This window comes from Nannospalax galili, unplaced genomic scaffold (genome assembly GCF_000622305.1).
Source record: "Nannospalax galili isolate Female #2095 unplaced genomic scaffold, S.galili_v1.0 scaffold115, whole genome shotgun sequence".
Classification (NCBI taxonomy): Eukaryota; Metazoa; Chordata; class Mammalia; order Rodentia; family Spalacidae; genus Nannospalax; species Nannospalax galili.
This window is the reverse complement of record NW_008340588.1, coordinates 41,945-65,949: the sequence shown is the minus strand read 5'-3', so window position 1 is coordinate 65,949 and position 24,005 is coordinate 41,945. Positions and strand designations below refer to the sequence as shown.

At 39.9% G+C, this 24,005-nt stretch overlaps 1 protein-coding gene and 1 pseudogene across 3 annotated transcripts in view; one reads left to right on the top strand and one right to left on the bottom strand.

The window, feature by feature from the left end:
- The window catches only part of Hecw2 (HECT, C2 and WW domain containing E3 ubiquitin protein ligase 2), a 416,509-nt gene that overhangs the window by 391,641 nt on the left and 863 nt on the right, over nt 1-24,005 (bottom strand). Inside the window, exon 1 of one of the 3 annotated variants that reach the window (XM_029564735.1) lies at nt 23,527-23,931. The exons of 1 other annotated variant lie outside the window; for it this stretch is intronic. The gene's annotated coding sequence lies outside the window, so the exon portion shown is untranslated. Of the gene's footprint in view, nt 1-23,308; nt 23,502-23,526; nt 23,932-24,005 lie in introns of those variants that run through there. One more of the 3 variants, XM_017798837.2, reaches the window with a different exon arrangement.
- Nucleotides 10,486-23,731, top strand: LOC103736180 (annotated as a pseudogene).

Below are 24,005 nucleotides of genomic sequence, written 5' to 3'. Positions count from 1 at the left end.
TCTAGGAAATCCCTCAATTGAGACTGCCTTCTTAGATGACTCTAGGCTGTGTCAAACTGGCAGTTAAAGCTAACTAGGACAGAACCATAAACTAATATAAATTTTGTTTCATCAATTTATGAACTTTCATGTTTCAAAAGACATCATCAAGAAAGTGAAAAGATAACCTGCAGAATAGGAAAAATATTAAAAAGCTATAGATCTCATATAGGTCCAGTACCCAAAATATGTAAAGAATTCTTACAATTCAATAGCAGAAAGACAAATTTGTTTTCACAATCAGCACAAGGGCTGGAGAGATTGGTCAGTGGATAAAGCACTTGCCATGCCAGTGTAAGGACCAGAGTTCATATCCCCAGAACCCACACAAAAGCAGTCAGGCATGACAGCCTGGGATTTCCCAGAGCAAGCTGACTAGCTAGACTAACTGGATCAGCAAGCTCTAGGTTTAACAAGAGACACTGCCTCAATAAATAAAGAGGGGAGTAATCAAAGAAGGTACCAGCAACCAACCTCTAGCACACACACACACACACACACACACACACACACACACACAGACACCTACACGTGTGAACATGTATACATACACCATACACAAAATCTAAAATTATACAAGACTTAAAGACACAAGCTAGGCAGGTAGACAATAAGCATACAAAACTGCAAAAGAAAATCACAGTAAAGCCCTACTAGGATAGCAAAAGAAAAACAGTAATTGTTGGCAAGGATGTAGAGAAATTGGAACCCCCACAACATGGCTGACTAGAAAGCAAAACAGTACACCAGTCTGGAAAAATGTTGAGCAGGTCCTCAAAACGACTAATACACAGTTATGATGAAAACCAGAATGCTACTCCTAGAGACATACCCAAAACTGAAGACATGTTTCCACACAAAACGTTTACACATACATTCTTAGCAGCATTATCTCTAATACTGAAAGTGAGAGTATCCCAGTATACAGCAACTGCTAAATGACAAGACGAGGTATAACCAGATAGTGAAATATTTGCCAGTGAAAAGGAGTAGAGTTATGATACATGCCACAATATGAACAGTCCTTGAAAACAACTAAATGAAAAATGCAAGTTACAAAAGACTGTATATTGTATGATTTCGTTTACATAAAATTTCCAAAATAGAGAAAATTTATAGAGAAAGGAAATAGAGTAGTGGATGATCGTGTTTGGGAACTAGGAAAGTAGGCACTACTACTGGTATGCAGTTTCTTTGAGGGAAGATGAGTCAGATCTGGAATTAGATAGATAGAGGAATGGCTGAACAACCTTTTGTATGTACTAACAACTACTGAAGTATGTGTGTTTTTTTCTTTCTTTCCTGAGCAGTTCATGTTCAGTTTTGAAAATCCTTTCCTATACCTATATCTTTTAGGTTTTTGCCAATGTTTTCTTCTAAAAGTTTCAGAGTTTCAGGCTTTACATTGAGGTCTTTGATCCATTTGTAATTGACTTTTGTGCAAGGTGAAAGATAGGGGTTTAGTTTCATCCTTCTACAGGTAGAGGTCCATTTTTTTTCATGTATTTCTATTTTTTTAATTATATGTTTTAAAGTGGCAAATTTATAGCATATGAATTATAGCTCAATAAAGCTGTTGTTTTTTAAAACCAGCAAGTCCTATAGAAGAATGTCAAGATAGAAAATAAACTGTACTTTATCATATAACTAGTTCATCTCAAGAGCCATTCATTGACCCAGACCATCCCAACTGCTACTCTGCAAAGGCAAATAATTAAGTGTCCCTGCTCCTGAGGAATTTAGTGTTTAAGAAGAAAAAAATAACAAACCCTAAGAAGAAATTCTGATTCCTGCCTAGTTTTCACTTTTAAATTTTATGAAACTTAAGTTTAACAGTGAGCAGTCACCCAAATTCAACAATCAATGCTGAAGATAAATTAACTCAAATTCTGACACCAGTCACATATCTCTTCAGTACATGCAGGTGCAAGCTATAGTCTGACCTCCTGGCCATGACTGACCTGTTTGTTGCAGGGTGTGATCACAATTTGGGAATGCCAATTTATTCCTGTGTCTCTTATTTCCTCACTGTTGCCCCAAACCCATGCTTAGTTCCTTGCCAGCTTTTAAAAGACCTAGTTTTATTTCTTTAGACACTGCCATCTTCTTTTCAAACACTATTGAGGTTCTTCAGATATCACATATTTTAAGTTGGGCCATCAAAGCAAATGCAGCTCCCTTCTCGTGTCTTTTTATCTCTTCCAGAAGCTTAGTAAAGATCTGTAATAGTCCTCACTAGGTCCAAAACACTGTTTGGTGTCTTTCACTGACTAAGCCAAGTACTGACATCATCTCATGTGTGTTGCTGAGTTTGAAAATAGTTTGCAAACCAGATGCAGGCAGCATGCAAATTTTCTTTGGCAGGAGCTATTCCAAAACCATTTTACTTACTATCAACAAATTGCACTCAAGATGTTTTACATACATATATTTCTAGCTTCACTTGAAAAACCTGAACAGTTGGTCAAGCTTACACCCCAATCTAATGTAGCACCAGTGGGGCGTGACAATGGCAGACACCTCTATCTTCTTTGATGAGTGTGCCTGTCTATAATCCATGGGCTTCCTCGCATAACACATCCAGCTAGGTTCATTTCTGACCAGTTAGTTTTGAAGCTATTGGAGTCTGAGACAATCCAAGGCCAAGAAGTCAGAAGCTGTGCTCAGTTCCAAAGGTAAGACCTCTTCCCTTAACTCTAGGTTTTAGGCTGCAAAATCATTTTCTTCTACCTTCAACAACCTCTCCCAGTATTTTGGTCTAATGACTTCTCTATCTTCCCATGACAGGGCCTAACATCTATCACCAACAAATACAAATGACACTCTTACAGAAGCATCTTCTAACCTGGAAGCTGGTACACAAAGCCTAATTCCAGGCCACAGAGAAGAAAGCACTGAGGACCTCACTCATAGACCAATGGAATCTTCATTTTTAGATACATTTCACTTTCTGAATTCTGATGAATTTTTTAAAACACCTCTCAAAATTTACTGTGTATATAACACATATGAAGATCTTGGTAAAAATGCATATTTGATGTCAAGGACTCAAGTAATTCAATAGCAACAAACCAAATAACCTGATTTTAAAATGGACAGTAGACCGAAACATATATTTCTCAAAAGAAGACATATAAATGGTCAGCATGTACATGAAAAAATGTTCAACAGGAAGATACAAATCAAAACCACAATGAGACAACATTTGTAATAAAAAAAATGACTTACCAGAAACACTAAAAGTCACATGTACTGGTGAGAATGTGGAGAAAAAGGAACCCTCCACTGCCGCCAGTGGGAATGTAAATTAGTTTCTACATTATGGAAAGCCTCATGAAGATTCCTCAAAAAATTGAAAACAGAGCCACCATATGACCCATCAACTCCACTTGTGGGTATTCATCCAAATGGACTCGCATGGCTACTGTATCATTCTTCACAATGCCAAGAAACAGAAACAACTGAAGTGATCATCAACTCATGAATGGATAAAGAAAATGTGGCTCATATACATCATGAAGCACTATATGGCCACAGAAAGAATGAAATGCCATCATTAGTAGCAACACGGATGGAACTGGAAATCACTGTGTGCAGTAAAATAAGCTAAGCCCAGAAAGTACTGCCTGATATTATGCATATGTAGACTCTTAAAAAGCTGCTGTTTTTATTAATTCAACTGTGAACCTAGAAACTTAACAGCCACTTGTGAAAGAGATGTACTCTTGCTCTGGAGTATGTTACTGAATATGTTAAAGCTGTAATAAAATGCTTCTTTTAAAAAAAAAAAGCTGCTATCATAGAAGTTGAGCATAGAATGATAGCATCAGAGGCTGGAGAGGGTACAGGGAGACATGGGGAAAGGTTGGTCAATGGAGAGTAAATTACAGTTAGACAGGAGTTAGGTCTTGTGTACTATTGCATAGTTGGATGACTATAGATAACAGTAATATGCTTGCCAGAACTTGAGGGCAATGCCCTATTGCTTAAGATGCCACACACTTCAGTCACAGAACTTGGTACTGACCTGAAAGCCTCCTCCCTGAGCTTCATAGTCAGAAGGTGTTGTATAAGCTAAGAGAGGAGAAAAGTTATCAGCAGTCCTACCCAGCTATAAATCCTGCAAACTACAATAATAACCAGCCTGGCAAGATACACTCAACAGTGCAATAGTGGCACTGATATCTGGGGGGTAACTAATACCTGTCTGATTGAACTTAAGGCTTGCTCAAAGCAAGGAACTCATGCCTTGTACTGTAAACCTAGCCAAGAATTTGTGGCTAGAAAAGTCATAGACCCTATAAGAGAACCTATTATTACTACTTCACTAAATTAATATAGCATTCAACTGCCTTCTACTTATCCTTAAATGCATAGATAAGTGCAGCTCTCACTACTCATCAAGGAAGATTTTTTTTTTGCAGCAGAGCCTACTACAGAGAACCACAATTAGTCAAAGTGAAGAGAATAAGTGACATGAAGTACCCAGCTCCAAATGGGATATCTGTAACATAACCCCTACACCCAAGGCACAGGGAACATCACAGAAAAGGGTCAGAAAAATTATAAGAGGCAGAAGACCAGGACACTTGCTTTGAGACAGTATCTACTGGACATGCCAGGGATGTTACATACATGAACTCTCAAAAATAGGTTGCCTTCACAAGACCATACCAAGTCCACATGCCAACCTGAGTGGGGTAAAGATTACAAAGCCAAACCCCTAGGCAATCAGTGGCTGCTGAGAGAGGAATATCAGTTTCATTCAGGACAAGTGTCTGGCTAGGTCACCTATACTTAAGCACAAAGTTCTAAATCCACTGTATTAGTCACTTTTCTGTTGCTGTGATAGAAACACTGACCAAAGTAACTTATTGAAGGAAGAGTTTATTTGAGCTTACAGTTCCAGGGGAACTACAGTCCATCATGGCAGGGAGGCATGGTGAAAGAAGGTGTCTGGAGTGGGAGCAGAAAGCAGATACACTCACATCTTCAAGCAGGCAGGCACAGGAAGCAAGAGAAGGACTCAAGATCTGGCAAGACTCTCTAAGCCCACCCCCAAAGACGTGCTTCCTCCAGCATAGCTACACCTTCTAAGACCTCTCAAAACAGTGCCACAAAGTGGGGACAAAATGTCCAAATACTTGAAGCCTATAGGGGACATTCTCATTCAAACCATCACACCCATGTACATACAGGAAACACTAACTGAACTTGTGTGTGTGTGTGTGTGTGTGTGAACATGTGTGTATGTAATTATAGAAGATGTGAATTTGAGAGAGGGATGAGTGGCAGGGGGTACACAGGAGAGATTGGGGCAGGAAGAGTGGTAGAAATGGAAATGATATAAATTCAGTGTGCTCATATGAAATTTTCAAGCAATTAATGCAAAATGTTTAAAGGTAAATGAGGAAATAGGTATGTTTGATTTTATTTAACATTACATGATGTATGTATGTATCAAAATATGTTACCCCATAGTGTGTACAATTATGGTGTTACTATCATTTACAAATAAATGTAATAAATAAAGGAACTATTTAATGTGTCCAAAATGCAGATCCTGATTCAGTAGATTTGATGTAGATGCTGAGAGCTGTAGACCACTGTTACTATCCTCTGGGAGACAGACCATGGACAGATGCTTTCTTCCCAAGTTTGGTTGCACCTGCTTGCCTAGGACCATTACGGCTAAACTTGTTGAATGGTATGTTCTACAAGAAAGGAGGAGCAGGGAGAGGGCAGGTCAGCCACATCTCCCAACCAACCAGGGGCCCTACTTGCACCAGAGGGAGGGGCTAAGGGTATATAATCAGAGAGAGCAGTAGGGAGGCACTCTCTCACCATTTTGTGCAGTGCTGGGGAAGTCACATTCATGTCTGGATAGACATTCCAGCATGACCTTACAAGGGGAGCACCCATACTCCTGTAAGTGAACCCTCATCCTCACCCACTGCTCTGTAAGTAAGTCCAATAAACTCACTGGTTTCCTAGACTGCAGTTTGGCAAAATGGGGCCTTGGTTTGGGACTAAGGAAGGATGCAGCCTCCAAGAAGAAATTTTAGCTACAATCACACCACTTTCAACAGCAAGGAGCCAGAATGCTAAGGAAGGTTTTGAGAAGAGAACTAGGTGAATGAATTAGATCTCCCAAACAACATTCTGTCATTCTGAAAACCCAAAAATGCTCACCTTTTAGCATTCTGTGCCAACTTAACATCTGATTCACATAAATAACTGCCTTTTATAATGGTCCACAAGAAGAAACAGATGGCTCCTTTAGTTAGGCATAGACTATTGCATATTCTCTACATAATCAATACTGGGTATTACACAGAGTACTGGACAGTTTTCCACATGTGCACAAAGCTTAAATATCTAGTTGGCAAAAAGACTAATGGGAAACAATCATCCAAAACAGCAAAACATCTAAATCTTTATCACTGATAAATACATAAAAACAGTGAAGCCAAGGAGGTAAAATCTCAGTATCTAGGAGGAGAATTTGAAACTAAATTTATCCCCCTCTGTTCCTTCTCAGAAGATAAGGATACTCACCTCATCTCCACCCTTGCTGTCAATCACTGACAAAAGAAACTACTCTGATTTCTAGAGAACCACTGCTTCTCACCTGTATAGCAAACAGCACTTGGAGCCACGAGACTAAGTAGAATTGGTAGGCATTCCTGGTCCTTCCTGTGGTAGAAGTAATGACCAGAAGCTAAGCCTGGGGTATCTATAGGATGGAAGAAAACCCACTGGAAGCAAACCTGAGTTGTGAGTAGAGAACATGGAACTGCTCTCCTAAGAACCTGGTGAGCATAACAAACACTACTGAGGAATTTCTTTAAGAAAGGCTGAAGAGTTTCTCCACATGAGGATTAGCTACCTCATTCCTCTCATCACTGTCCCTGCAAGCTCTCTAACAGGCTGGCTCCTATTCCTTAAACCCAAATCCCAGGACTACCCTTCCAAACCAAATTAACCACCCACCCTACCACAGATCCCTAAGTTATCACCCAGGAGGCCCCCTCACCAGCAAATTCTCAGCCTTGGGATCAGGCAGACAGACCTGCTCAGCCAGGAACCTGGTAAGTCAGCCTCAGGATCTGACACACAGACCTGCTAAGCCAGGACTCTGAACCAAAATTAAATTAAACAAATGCAGAGCAGAAGTTCCTGTTCAACACATAACTAATAAAGAACATACATATGCCCAGACAGCAATGCAAAAAAATACAAATAATGTGAAAAACCAGGAAAATGTGTCCCCAACAAAACCCACCAGTCCTACAGATGGGCAGAACATTGAGAACCACCCTATAGAACCTCAGGACACAGAATTTAAAAGATCGATAATAAACATGATCAAAGAATTACAAGAAAACACAGACAAGCTAATCAAAGAACTCAAAGAGGAAAAGCATAAACTTTTGACAGAAGCTCAAGAATATACAAATATGCAGCTTAATGAAATAACAAAAACAATTCATAATTTGGAAAGTAAATTAATTAAAGAGATAGAAATAGTGAAGAAAAACCAACTGGAAACAAACACGGAACTGAAAGACTCAATAAACCAAGAAGAAACAACAGGAGAAAGTCTCACAAGCAGAATGAATGAAATGGAGAACAGAATATCAAGACTGGAAGATAAGCTTGATGATCTCAACTCCTTAAGCAAACACTATGCAGAATTTCAAAAAAACCACAGGAATGGAATACTCAGGAAATGTGGGACAACATGAAACAACCAAATTTACATATTACAGGCATATAGGAAGGAGAAGAAAATCAAACCAATGGCATCGAACAGATCTTCAATATGATTATAGAAGAAAACTTCCCTAAATTAAGGAAAGATATACCTGTAGAGATTCAAGAATAGAACACCATTAAGGGATGATCAGAACAGAAAGTCCCCATGACATATCATAGTAAAAACATTAAATGTACAGAACAAAGAGAGGGTACTGAAAGCTGCTAGAGAAAAACAACAAGTGGGGGCTGGAGAGATGGCTCAACATTTAAGAACATTGGCTGTTCTTGCAGAAGACCCGGGTTCAAATCCCAGCACCCACATAGCAGCTAAAAACTGTCCATAACTCCAGTTCCAAGGGATCCAACAGCCTCTTCTGTCCTCCAAGGGCATTGCATGACACGGGTATACTTACCTACATACAGGCAATATACACATACACATAAAAAATAAAAGATAATAAATAAAATTTTAAAAAGAAAAACAAGTTACATATAAAGGAAAACCCATTAGAATAACAGCTGACTTTTCAATGCAGACTATGAAAGAAAGAAGAGCCTAGAACAAAGCATTCTCAGTTCTAAACAACTATGGATGCCAACCCCGAGTACTTTATCCAGCAAAACTATCTATCAAGGTCTAATGCAAACAGAAAATTTTCCATGATACAAATAGGCTAAAAGAATTCATGTCTTCCAAACCAGCACTACAGAGAATACTTGAAGCAATACAAAGGACTGAACAAAGGAATGAGTATGCCCAAGAGGCTACAAAAAGAAAATAAAGTATATCAATGGAAACACAAAATAAGGTCACAAACACAAAGAAATTAAAATGACAATAAACAATCTGAACCTTTCAATATCAACACTAAATATCAATGGCCTCAACTCCCCTGTCAAAAGACACAGGCTGGGGCAATGGATCAAGAAAGAAAACCCATCTTTCTGTCATCTTCAAGAAACTCATCTCACCTTCAAGAATAGACACTATCTTAGAGTGAAAGGATGGAAAAAAAATATTCCAAGCAAATGGCCCTAAGAAGTAAGCAGGTGTTGCAATTTTAATATCTGACAAAACAGACTTCAAATTAAAACTCATCAGAAGAGATAAGGAGGGTTACTTCATTCTAATCAAAGGAACAATTGACCAAGAATATACTACAATCATGAACTTTTATGCACCAAACCCTGGAGCACCCAATTTCATAAAATCAGTAGTCCAAGACTATAAAACAGAGATTGGCTCCAACTCAGTGATAGTGGGAAACTTTAATACCCCATTTTCTTCAATAGACAGGTCAACTGGACAAAGAATAAACAGAGAGACATCTGAATTAAATGACATACAATGTGAAATGGACCTAACAGATATATACAGAATATTCCACCCAACCACCAAAGAATAGACTTTCTATTCAGCAGCTCATGCAAGTTATTTTAAAACTGACCACATTCTGGGGCACAAAACAAATCTCAACAAATACAAAAAACTGAAATAATTCCATGCCTTCTATCAGACCACAGTGCAACAGAATTTATAATCAATAGCAAAAGAAGCTCTAGTAAGTACACAAACTCATGGAGATTAAACAACACACTTCTGAATCAAGAATGGGTCAAAGAAGAAATTAAGAAAGAAAAGTATTCCTGGAACAAAATAAAAATGAGAACACAAGACAACAAAACCTCTGGGACACCCTAAAAACAGTACTGAGAGGTAACTTTATAGCTCTTAGTGCCTACATTAAAAAATCAGAAAGAGCACATGCAAATGACTTGACAATATAACTCAAGACTCTGGAAAGGCTAGAACAAACCATCCCCAAACCTAATGGAAGAGAATAACAAAACTCAGAGCAGAAATTAATGAAATAGAAACAAAGAAAATAATACAAAAAATTAATGAATCTAAAAGCTGTTCTTTGAAAGGTTAAACAAGATAGACAGACCCTTAGCCCAGTTAACCAAAAAAAGAAAGAGCAAACCCAAATAAACAAAATCAGAGATGAAATGGGAAATATCAAACAGACACCAAAATATCCAAAACATTGTAAGGGAATAATTTAAAAATTTGTAATTCATTAAATTTGAAAACCTAAAAGAAATGAATTCCTAAAATTATGGCCACCACCAAAGTTAAACCAAAAGGAGATCAACAGCCTAAACAGACCCATAACAAAGAGGAAATTGAAACAGTAATACAAAACCTCCCAATTAAAAAAAGCCAGGCCCAGATGAATTCACAGCAGAATTCCAACACACATTCAAAGAAAATCTACAACCAACACTACTTAAATTATTCAAAAAGATAGAAGCAGAGGGAGAACTCCCAAAGTCCTTCTATGAAGCCAGTATCACTCTAATACCAAAACCAAGTAAAGATACAACAAAAAAGAAAACTATAGACCCATATCTTTAATGAACATAGATGCAAAGATCCTCAACAAAATACTTGAAAACTACATACAGACCCACATTAAAAAGATCACACCATGATCAAGTCGGCTTTCTTCCAGAAATGCAGGGATGGTGCAACATTCGAAAGTCAATAAAAGTAATAAAACGTATAAATGGACTTAAAGACAAAAACCGCATGGTCATCTCAATAGATGCAGAGAAGGTATTTGACAAAGTCCAACATACATTCATGTTAAAAGTCCTAGAAGGCTTCTTCCTAGGGAAACACCAAATGGCGGATGACGCCGGAGCAGCGGGAGGGTCCGGAGGACCCGGAGGCCCAGGCTTGGGAGGCCGCGGCGGCTTCCGTGGAGGATTTGGTAGCGGTCTACGGGGCTACGGTCGGGGCCGTGGGGCTCGTGGAGGCAAAGCTGAAGACAAGGAATGGATTCCAGTCACCAAGCTGGGCCGCCTGGTCAAGGATATGAAGATCAAGTCCCTGGAGGAGATCTACCTCTTCTCCCTGCCCATTAAGGAATCCGAGATTATTGACTTTTTCCTGGGAGCATCTCTTAAGGATGAGGTTTTAAAGATCATGCCAGTGCAGAAGCAAACCCGGGCTGGCTAGCGGACCAGGTTCAAGGCTTTTGTCGCCATTGGGGACTACAATGGTCATGTTGGTCTGGGTGTTAAGTGCTCCAAGGAGGTAGCCACTGCAATTCGAGGGGCCATCATTTTGGCCAAGCTTTCCATTGTCCCTGTTCGGAGAGGCTACTGGGGAAACAAGATTGGCAAGCCACATACCGTCCCCTGCAAGGCGACAGGCCGTTGTGGCTCTGTGCTGGTGCACCTCATCCCTGCCCCCAGAGGCACTGGCATCGTCTCTGCTCCTGTGTCCAGGAGGCTGCTGCTGATGACCACTACACACCAGCCAGGGAGGCACTGCCACCCAGGCAACTTGGCCAAGGCCATCTTTGATGCCATCTCTAAGACCTACAGCTACCTGACCCCTGACCTCTGGAAAGAGACGGTCTTCACTAAGTCTCCCCATCCATCAGGAATTCACTAACCATCTTGTGAAAACCCACACCAACATTGTCATCCAAATAGATGCAGAAAAGGCTTTTGACAAAATTCAGCATGCATTTATATTCAAAGTCCTAGAAGGAGTTGGTCTGGAGGGAACATACCTCAACATAATTAAAGCTATATACAACAAACCTACAGCCAACATCATCCTAAATGGAGACAAACTGGAAGCATTCCCATTAAAATCGGGAACCAGACAGGACTGTCCGTTATCTCCACTCTTCTTCAATATAGTGCTTGAAACCTTTGCTCGAGCAATAAGAGAAGGAAATTAAAGGAGTATCAATTGGAAAAGAAGAGGTCAAATTATCTCTATTTGCAGATTACATGATATTATACATATGAGATTCAAAAAATTCCACTAGAAAACTGTTAGAATAGACTAATGCTTTCAGTAAAGTGGCAGGATACAAAATCAACTTACAAAAATCAGTAGCTTTTCTACATACCAATAAGAAGCAAACAGAAAAAGCACTAGAGGAAACCCTCCCATTCTCAATAGCCTCAAAAAAAATGTTCAGGAATAAACCTAACCAAAGACATTAAAGATCTCTACAATGAAAATTTCAAAACTCTAAAGAAAGAAATAGAGGAAGACACTAGGAGATGGAAAGACCTACCATGCTCATGGATTGGTAGACTCAATATTGTGAAAATGACCATCTTACCAAAAGCAATTTATAGATTCAACGCAATCCCAATCAAAATACCTATGACATTCTTCATAGAGCTTGAAAAAATAATTTCAAGCTAAAATTCATATGGGATCACAAAAGACCTTGGATAGCCAAAACAATCTTGGGCAAAAAGAACAATGCTGGGGAGGGGGGGTCACGATAGCAGATCTCAAATTATATTACAGAGCTATAGTCATAAAAAACATCATGGTACTGGCACAAAAATAAACACATAGATCAATGGAACACAATAGAAGACCCAAACATGAGTCCATATAATTTCAGCCACCTGACGTTCAACAAAGGTGCTAAGAACACACAGTGGAGTAAAGATAGCATCTTCAACAAGTGGTGCTGGCAAAACTGGATCTCCACCTGCAGAAAAATGAAATGACGCTTATCTTTTATCCTGCACAAAAGTCAACTCCAAATGATCAATGATCTCAATATAAAACCTGAAACTCAAAAGCTACTAGAAGAAAATACAGGCAGCACCCTCCAAGATATAGGCATAGGAAAGGACTTTCTAAACCAGATACCAGCTGCTTACGCACCAAGGTAAAAAATTAGTAAGTGGGATCTCATTAAATTACAAAGATTCTGTACAGCAAAAAAACAACTAGGGAAGGAAAGAGGAAACCCACTGATTGGGAGAAAATATTCACCAGATACACATGTGACAGAGGATTAATATCCAGAATATACAAAGAACTCAAAAAAGAAAGAAATAAGATAAACGACCCAATAAAAAGATAGGCAATAGACCTAAACAGAGAGTTCTCAAGCAAAGAAATAAAAATAGTTAAGAAGCACCTTTAAAAGTGCTCAACATCCTTAGTAATTAGGGAAATGCAAATCAAAACCACTTTAAGATTTCATCTAACCCCAATCAGATTAGCCAAGATCAAGAGAACAGAGGCTCCAAATGCTGAAGAGGATGTGGAGAAAGGAATTCATTCACTGATGGTGGGAATGCAAACTTGTGTAACCACTAAGGGAAACAGTGTGGAGAACCCCTCAAAAAACTAAAAATGAACCTACCATATGATCCAGTGATACCACTCCTTGACATATACCCAAAGGACTCAGCATACTATAGAGATACCTGTACATCCATATTTGTTGCTGATCTCTTCACAATAGCTAAGAAATGGAAACAACCTAATTGTCCCTCAACTGACAAATAGTTAATGAAAACGTGGTACATCTATTCAACGCATTTTTACTCAGCAGTAAGAAAAGATGAAATTATGAAATTCGCAGGTAAATGGATGGAGCTAGAGAGCATTATACTACGTGAAGTAACACAAATACAGAAAAGCAAATGACGTATGTTTTCCCTCACTTGTGGATTGTAGCACCAATCCCTTTTATGTGGGTAAAGGCAAAAGATACATGGAGGTAAAGGAAAAGAAACAACCTGAAAGGGAGATAGTAGGGAACAGATGCTACCTGAGGGAGGTGGAAAAATTGTGAGTAATCAGCAGTGAGGAGTGGAGGGGGGGACATGCAAAGGACCATGGTGTGAGGGAGGGAGGGAAGTCAGGAACAGAAAGATGGCAGGAGTCGAGAGGTATTGGGGGGAGGGTGGGAATAATGGAGGCACTGAGACTAGGAAGGAAGGGAGGAGGGAGGCTGGATGGGAGAAAAAAGAATAGAAATGAGCGAATCTCGGGAGGCTAGGAAACCTAGAGGGAAAAGTGACACTCTAGAAACCTTATGAGGAATGTACATAGAGTGTCTGAACATTAATGCATATGTACACCTAGGAGCTGCTTGGAAGGGAACGTAGTGCAAGATAGCAGAGACCTTCCTTAGAGCGACAAACATGCCATACAGCACTCATCAAAGAAGCTTCTTTTTGAAACAGATGGAGGCTACTGCAGAGTTGCACATCTGGTCAGCCATAGAGAACATACACCTGGGAGATACCCGGTACCAGGTAACATACCTTCAGTCAAATTCCTACAACCAAGGCTCATGGAACACAGTGGAATAAGGGGTAGAGAGAGGGCTAATGCACCCCTCAACTCTCACCAGTGAGGCTTCCATGTACATGGAACTTCACCCACTCACGGCTCGAGTCCATTGCGGAAGAGAAGGCAGAAAGATTGTAAGAGCCAGGGCTGGTTCATGAAAGTATGAGGTGAAGGCTTCCAGGGCAATGGAGGCTTGTTCATGTACGCCTCTGGCAGTGCTGGCATCCAGTGCGGGATCCATGTTAACTCAATTAAACAAGAGCCCAAAGGGGAGGCAAGCAATAGGTGACGGGTCAGCTTTAGACAGAGAACTATTTGAGACTGGTTGCTGCCCAGTGAGGGAGAGTATGACTTACATACAACCACTGGATGGGCTGACTAGACTCCAGTGGATGCATTTACACTGAAGGACATTTGGGTACAAATGCCTGAATGAATAGAACTCAGTATGTATGGCAGAGTGCATAGGGTTTGGTGGGGGTGGGGGAGACATGGATTGGGAAGAGGGTCTGTGAGTGGAAAATATTGTATGAAATTTTAAAAGCTCAATAAAAAAGTTGTTTTTAAAAAAAAAGAAAAAGAAAAAGAAAGAAAGGCTGAAGAGTTTGCCTCTTAGGTCTCCTCCAGCTTTTCCTCAACTGCTGGAGAACTCTATTGGTTTTCCTCTAGTATGTCACTCTTACCAGAGTCACTCCCCTTGCCTTGCTTGGGAAATGAGCACAGAGACTGTGGATTGTGAAAGCATCTACAGACATTAGGAAAAGACTTCCTTCACTGCCTCAGGTGGGCAGTCTGCTGCCCTCAGCAGCCCCAGTTCTTGGAGACAACTCCCATACATAGGTCTTATTTTCCGCTCTATCATCAATCATCTTTACGATTCCTCTCTGAAACCTGTCCAAATCACCCTCCTCCTCCTCATGCAGGTGGGTGATAACCATGATAGGACCACTGGGGATCTGTCAACATTTCTAGGTAAGGCCAAGGGAAATACAAATCATGTCCTGAAACACTCAGGACATCGAATCCATTTTGCTGAAGCAAAACAAAGCAAAAGACAAAAGCATTAAAAGGTATTGTCTATGTCACTCATCCATCTTGTCTCTTCCCACCCAGTATCTTGCTGCAAACCCTAAAATCCCAAGCTCCTCTCACTACAGTTCTCTACATACTCTCAAATCTCATTCTTTCATCATCAAAATTTGCCAGTCAAGTTCTGGTACCTTGACACCCTATTCTTTCAATGGATCACTTAAGGACACTATGTGTATTACTTGAAAGACTATCCACTACTGAAAATATTACTTCCTTAACCCTTCATGGCCATTGTGGACCATCAACTCTCTAATAAAAGAAATTCATGTCGAAGCTTGTAGCATATTGCTTTAGTCATTAGCAATCCCCCCTTCTTTTGCTATCCTTCTCATGGTTTACTGTGAGCAAAGTATATTACTGAGGCAAGCCACTTGACAACCGAAATCATTTCTAAGCACCATCATGATTTTTCTTGCTCCAGAATTATCTTACTCTGCAGATAAAATATCATACAAGTGCCTGTCCCTGTTCAGCATACAGCATGAAGCAGTGTGTACTGACGGCCCATCATCTGGCACAACACAGTCATAAGTTCAAGGACCACAATTTGGCTCCAACCACAGTTTACATGCTTTGTTTCAGCATTTCCTCAAGATCAGAAGGCATAACATGTACTCTATAAACTGGGTAGTCCATGATTGGCTTCTAGGTATGACTTTCCTCCACAAAGCCCTCATGTAAGACTGCTCAGCAAGTAAAGATGCTTGCCACACAAGCCTGGAGACCCGAGTTTGATCCCTGGGGTTCATATAATGGTACAAGGAGAAAACTGAGTCCACAAAGTTATCCCCTGGCTTCCACACGCACACCAAGGTACACACACACACACACACACACACACACACACACACGAGATGAAGAAGAAAAGGGGGAGGAGGGGGGGGAGAGAGGGAGGAGGGGGAGGAAGTTTTTAAAGCCATCACTTTCTTATATGTACCTGAAACCAGTGTTCTTCCAGTCCTGTCCCAAGCATCTTTTCCAATCTCATAAAATAGATTAGCAAAAAAAAAAAAAAAAAATCTTCCCTTATAGCACGAGTTTTCAAGGATAAATAAACAAAGCATCGCCATCACTCCTCCCTGAACAAATGCCAAAAGCTGATTCATTTTCTGCATGACATGGGTAGTTTCACCCAACTGTACAGTGAAATATCTGCTAGCATGTTCTTGATAGTAATCACTCTTCCATACCCTACTCCAATATGCAACAGCCAACCACATTGTTTCACAGAGAAATTTTGTTGATAACTTCTGGTTTCTCTCAAAGGATAATGGTTGTCTTTAATTTTCCAGCTGATTTTCCAAGTGTCTCATTAGTAAGATGCCTCATACTTATTTTTGCCATGAGTCTTTTAATGAGACTTTGGTCTCTTACCTGCCTTTAGCAAAGTAATGCACTAATTCTATGAAGGGAAGCATTATTGTGTGCTTGTCCTAGGAAATTTCAATGGTATAACAGAGAAGCCACTGTGCTTTGTTTGAAAATGACACAAAAACATCCATGGCTTCATGCCACTATTGGGCAGTTTCATAACAGGCGTTGATGTTGATTAAGGATTTACTCCTAGCAGAGATCAGGAATGAATGGATGGTGAACCCAGTGAAAAACAGCTTTGGAACAGCCATTGTCATATTTCCATATGCACTCCTTCTCAGCTAGTCATTATAATAGATTTCCTTGCCTATACACAAACAGACTCATATTCCAGATTTGCATTGAGATACAGTTCTCTAAGCATGCTGATGCTCATGCATACTGGATGAACAGCACTTATCCAAAATGAATGTACCTGTAAGTGTTTTAGATTTCAGAATTCTTTCAGATTCTAGAGTATTTGTACATACATAATATTGGAGATGGGCCCAAAGTCAAAACACGAAATCCATTTGTTTCATATGTATCTTATCCACTGAGCCTGAAGACCTTTTATGCAACATTTTTAATGATTCTGTACAGGAAACCAAGCTTCATGGTATAGAACTTTGTACTTGAAGCATCATATTGTGCTTAAAATATTCAGATTTTAGAACATTTCAGATTTCAGAGTCTTGAATTAGGGATGCTCAACATGTATTTTTATCACTATGAAATTTTTGAACCATAGATACAACCTAATAATAGCAACAGTTGGGTCTGGGGATGTAGCTCAATGGTAGAGTGCTTGCCGAGTACATCTGAGGTCTCGAGTTCAAACTCTAGTACCACACAAGCACAAAAAGAATAGCAATAGTAAAACATACTTTAGCAACTAAAAAGTGAGCTAATGAAATAGGAAGTATATTAATCAGCATAAAGAGCATAATAAAATGTAGATTATATATACTGATTGGTAGTCTTTATAGCACATGCAATCTTTATATTACTATGAATTTTAAGAAATGTAATGGGAATTAGTAGAGGTGATAAACATTACCACTGAAATCTACCCAATGACTTTATATCCATACACAGGTGCCAAGGATCCAAATGCAACCAACCATGACTAGTAATAATCAGATACATACAGATTAGAGACGCATGCGCCAACATCTAAGTGTTATTAGCAAAAACAATGAGTATTTCTGTAAGAAACAGTATATTTTAAAATAAGTTTATTTTTTTAAAAAAAAGGGTAAAAAGCTCATTCAATTTTACATCTTACAGGATTTATACTGAGTTCAATATTGTATAACTGCATTAATTCAACTATGAACCTAAAAATTTTATAACCACTTTTGAAAGAGATGTATCGGACTTCCACTCTAGGCTCAAGCCTGTCTCCTACAGTATAACTGTATTAATTCAACTGTAAACCTAAAAATTTTATAGCCACTTATGAAAGAGATGTAATCTTGCTCTGGAAATTGTTATTGAGTATGTTAAAGCTGTAATGAAACACTTCTTCTAAAAAATAATAAATAAATAAATAAATAAAATTTTAAAAGAAAAAGAAAATATAATGGGATGCCCGCTGAAATCCTAACTACTCTCAAATCTCAAGGCTCTACACAAGCTCTACTATTCCATACCACCTCTCTCATTGCTGATCTCCACCTCCTCCTCCTGGGATTCCTGGTCAATCTCTGAACACATCCAAACATATCCCCACTCTACAAACCTACATACTAGCTATGCCCTCTGCCTGAAATACTCTCCCTCATGTATCTCTTACCTCCTTTTAAGCCTCTGCTTAAGTTTTCTTTCTCTGTAAAGCCTACTAAACCATATTTGCCCTGTTCTACTGTGCTATGGAATTTTCTGATATATTTGACTTACTGTCTCCTGGTTCTAAATAGAATGAAAGCTCCATAAAGTCAGAGTTCTTTGTCTTATTCACTCATATACAGTCAGCACCCAAATTAGACAATAACTTATAAAAGCCCAATTAATATTGAATGAATGAATGAATGAATGAATGAACAAATGAAATTCCTTCATTGTTTTTCCTTGGTAACCACCAATCTGTTTATGGATCTTTTCTTTAAGAATTAAACAGAAAATCATAAACTTTCAAAAAAGTTAAACAAAAAGATTAAAGCTATAAACAATGTTAAAATTAAGCAAAGTCAGAGCTGAAGAGATGGCACAGCACTTAAGAGCAATGGCTGATACAGAGGACCTGGGTTTGACTCCCAGTACCTGCAAGGCAGCTAGCTAACAGCCATCCCTAACTCTAGTTCCAAGGGATCTGGCACCCTCTTCTGACCTCCATGGGCACTGCATGACACAGGTGCACTTACACTCATGCAGTCAATACACTCAGACACATAAAATGAAAATAATAAAATAATTGTTTAAAACACTAAGCAGGGGCTGGAGAGATGGTTCAGTGGTTAAGAACACCAGTTGTTCTTGAAGAAGACCCAGGTTCAAATCCCGGCACCCACATGGCAGCTAACAACTGTCCATAACTCCAGTTCCAGGGGATCCGACAGCCTCTTCTGTCTTCCGTGGGCATTGCACAACACGGGTGCACTTACCTACATGCAGGCAATACATGCATACATATAAAATAAAATAGTGAAAAAATCTAAGTAATGGCAGGAGATGATTCAAAATTTAGAGAAACTAGATGCCACAGTTTCCTAAAGCACACACCTTCTTAGTGGTTTGTGTCATCCACAGAACAGATATATCTATAGATTTATGGTCAATATATACATGCACACACATATAAAAGAACAAATTCAGAAAAACTAAGGATATTTTTCCAGTCTCTGAATTTTTTGTATAAAAGTTAATGATTTGAAAACCAGGTGTGGAGTTGGATGCCTATAATGCCATCACTTGGAGGACCTCAAGTTCAAGGCCGAGCTATACTACACAATAAGAACCTGTCTCAAAAATAACAAACAGAAGTTCATGACGTTTTTAAGTTTTCTTGTATTTATGTGTATGAATTTGTTGTTGTGTGAGTTTATGTTCACCACATGCATGCAGTCGCCCACACAGATCAGAAGAGGGTGACAGATTCCCCTGGAAATGGAGTTCTAGGCAATTGTGAGCCTCTTTATTGTTGAGTGCTGGGAATTGAACTCTGCAAGAGCAGTAAGTGTTTTCAACTGCTAAGCCATCTCTCCCACCCCTCAAATTCATGATTTGGGTCATAGGATCAGCATATATGCAGATTTCCTAGTGTGATGTTTAATCTTAACTGTCAACTTGGTGAAATTTAAAATTACCATGGAAACAAACCTCTGAGAATGTCTGTAAAGGAGTTTCTAGATTGGGTTGATTGAGGTGGGAAAACCACCCTAAATGTAGGAGGCAACATTCTCTAGGCTGGAGTCCTGGGCTGAATAAAAAGGAGAAAGTCAGTTGAACACTAGTATTCACAGCTCTCTGCCTCCTGACTGTGGATGCAATATAACCAACCACCTCCCACTACATGACTTTCCCACCATAATGGACTATATTCTCTCGAACTATAAAACAAATAAACCCTTCCTTCCTTCCTAAAGTTGCTTCTTGTTAGATGTTTGATCATAGCAGCAAGAAAAGTAAGAAATCTGGGCTAGTTCAGTTAGTTGGCTTCGTGCTCCTTCCTGTTAATAGTACATTTTACTCTCAAAACTGTCCTTGTCTGAACAAAAAAATCAAAGTCATCCTACTCATAAAGGAGATACATAAACTTCTTCTTATTCAGGCATACTGACCAAGCTCTTGAGGACTTCAGTGGAATGAGTACTGGTAAGGTGACAGTCATAATTAATTTTAATACCTACTGGCCAGCACTGCAAAGTGAACTGTTATAAACAATTCATCAGCAAAGGAGCAGGGCAAGTGTCCCAGAAGCAGTTGCCACAAACTTCAGATATCCAGCATCGAGTGTAGAACCTAAACCCTAACCACGTTACTTGCACAATGAAAATTTGCATGTGATAAACAGATACAACAATTCTTTCTACATGTACTCTATATGAAAAGTTGAGACCCAAATTCAACTGAACACAGACGAGAGTACAGGAAACAAAAGCTGTCCTTTTGTCCTGGGAAACTACAAGAATGTGGAGTCAAAACTTCACAACAACATCTGTGTTCTGAACTCTCAGCAAAATGTCCACCAACTATGCAAAACACTAGCTGGTGAAGCATGCATCCATGTGTGTAAGCATCATGTAAACATTCTGCCTACAAACAAGTTTAGGAGAAACTGTCCTCCTAAATCACAGGAGTCATCCTAATTTGTGTTGTGCTTGATGACACTGATAGGGGTCTAGAGCTATGACGGACAATGACTTACAACTTTCTGTCAGGTATGAACAGATATCCTATCTTCCCTATGTCCTTTTCATTGTACATTCCTCAAGTTCAAATTTTTTCCTACTTTCTAACTGTATACTTAACAAACAGAAATGATATGAAGCAAGACTTGAAATCTGGTATCAATGAGGCAGGCATGGTAGTACATTAATCCCAGTACTTGGGGGGGGGGGCTGAAGCAAGATGATCTTGATTTCAAGGTCAGCCTAAGCTATATAATTAGATCTTGTCTCAAAAAAGTGAAAACTGGTGAACAGAGGGAGCTGATAAAAAAGATGATAAAAACCCCTTAATTCCTAGAGTGATTTTATGACATCATTCAAACCACTTTTAAGAGTAAAAAGGGGTACGCTTGATCATGGAGATAAGTCAGCAGGAATAAACTGGAACTATCACAGACAAGCTAGAAGGTCTGGTCACCCTTCTCATTCATATCCGGATACAAAAAGCTCTCTTGGTGTGAAGAGGCAACTCTGCTCCCATTAGATCAACTATAAAGTCTTCTCTCTTTCAGGCCAGGCAGAGTAATAACAAAGTGGCTTTCACTCAAGGCTGCTAGACCCCATCCCACACACCAAGTAGAACTGGTCCTGTCCCCCATCCCACTTAAGAAGGTAAGGGGCTAGAGAGATGGCTCAGCAGTTAAGAGGTTACGAGCACTGCCTGCTCTTGCAAAGGAGCCAGGTTTGGTTCCCAGCACCCAACATGGTAACTAACAATTATATGCAACTACAGGGGATCTGACACCCTCTTCGGGCCTCAGTGGGCACTGCACGACATGGGTTCACTTATACACATGCAGGCAATACACTCATACACATAAAAATAGTAAATTAATTTTTAAAATAGAAAGTAAGCGATACATTAGAACATCCACCCAGGCCAGGCAGGGCAAGCCCCAGGCCTGGAGTCTATTTTCTCTTAAAGGAGCATTTTACAACAGAGATGGCCACCAGGTAAGGGTATTCAGACACCAGACACAGATTTAATTACAAAAGTTAAAATATCAGATCATTGATGCCAGAGCACACATCAAAACTGGGCAGAGCACCAAAGCCAGCTTTCCTGCAAAACACATTCTCCCAGAAGGGTGACTACATCTGTCTTCAACTACAGTTAACAACTTTGGTTTCTTTGTCTTTTTTCTGAGATCAGCCATACTAAGACTTTGAAAAGTATAAGAAATAATGTTTTCCTCCAAAGATCACACCACCCAGGTTCTTTATAGTCAAGTTCATTTCATGCTTCTTGTTCAGACAGGTCAAACATTACCCATGTTTTTATTAAATTTAGTTCTGAGGCTGGTAAATATCAATTTACTAAAATATTCTCCTGCACATTCATAACAAAGAAAAACAAATTTGTGATCTAGTTGCAATATAGCATATAATGTACAACAGTGTGAGAGCAAAAAAGCTTTAGCTGGCTTATCAAATGTTCAGAATGACTTTGATTTCCTCAACATCACAGTGCTTCCTAAAGATTCACTATCAAAAGCTACCCCAATGTGTGATGGAGGCTATGCTAAAGCCCATGTCTGGGGCAGGCAAATCATCATTAGAGTCATGAAATTAGCTCGAAGTCTGGGGGCAAATGGTCAGAGAACCAGCTGTCAAGGAGATATTGAAACCAGTGAATTCACGCTGGTGCAGATTAGACTAAAGTCCTTGCAGCTGGGAGACAAGAGTCCAAGGTGTCATTTATACATAAGGGCAAAGAAAGCTAGTGCTATCCCCACCACCAGAAATGGTAAGGTTCTTTTAAGTTCAAAGGCATTTTTGTTAGTGCAACTGTTTAAACTGTCTTGCCTAACCACAATTGAGGACAAAATGTGCCAATGTTGTAATGAAACAGTTTTTGCTGACTTTTTAAATGTTAAAAAGAAAAATTAAAACTAGTTGGACTGCTGGATAATAAATATCTCCTTTAGGGGGTCAAAATTATGTTGTTCCCATCTTTCACCCCACTGTGCTCCACCTCCCAACAGTGAAGTAGATAGTCTCTAAAGAATACAATGCCTCTTTCGGCCTGGCTTCTTGTCTGCTAGGGGCGCCATCTGTCCCACACTATATAAACAATCTCTGCAGGAATCTTCTGATGAGCAAACAGATTAGCGAGCTCCAGATTTTCACACCATTAATAATCACCCCATCAGATTCGACCTCTTGCTTTAATAACTCCAAAGACAAACTTCGGAACTGAGCTTGCTTTGTAAGTTGAGTGATATTTGAAAGATAACCTCTTGGCACATACAGCCATCTGTTGAGAGAGAGGAGGGAGAGAGAGAGAGAGAGAGAGAGAGAGAGAGAGAGAGCGAGCTAAGAGCTGACACTCTAGGCAACAGAAGACATAAACCCTTGAGGGATTAGGTGAAACAGTACAAAGAAAATCATATTTAGAAGATAAATACACCAATTTCACCAATTCTTATAGATTACCGCTGACTCTAAAATATTTATCTTCTAAATAACAAATTACAGAAAAGAACTCAAGAAAAAGGCAAGTTTTACACTTTGACAAAGGCATACGTACGAGAACTCAGAGTCTGCATGACTCTAGAAGAACGAAAGTAGAAATCTTATCCAGAAAGGCGAAAGGCCTCGGGTGAAGTTTGCCTCCCTCCCACCTCTGTAGGTACGATCACTGATGCGGTCTTCTCCAAGTTTAACATTGACTGAACCCTTATAGCTCTAATCGTGAGCTCACTGTGTTGACTCCAAAGGTTCCCAACTCCAAAAGAAATAACTGACCCTGTAAAGGTGCTCCTAAAATTGATCGTGTAAACGAAAGGCAGCTGTGCACTGCTACCGGAGAAGACAAGACATAGGGAGCCAGCGCTCTGCAGTTGCACGTCCTCCGAAACGTCTACGCCTGAATCTGCAGCCCGGGTTTCCTCCAGGGCCCAAGATCCAGCAGAAGATGCTCACAACACATTCCAAACCAGAAAGCAAATGACGCTCCTCTCCCTCGCGCGATGCTCACAAGAACCCCCAAGTCCCAGCTCCAGACGAATCACCAGGTCATCAGACGTGTCCCGGCGCCTCTCCGCGCCTCTTCCGAAGCAGAATGTCAAATGAATGACCGCGCCAGGGCGCGAGCGACCAAAACAAAGCCACCTCCCGCCGCCCGCTACCTGGCGCGAGCGCCGGGCGCCGGCCCCAGTCACCTGGGCTGGCGGCCGCGGGGAACCCGGCCAAGGCGGGAGCGCGCCCCGCAGTCTCCGCGACCG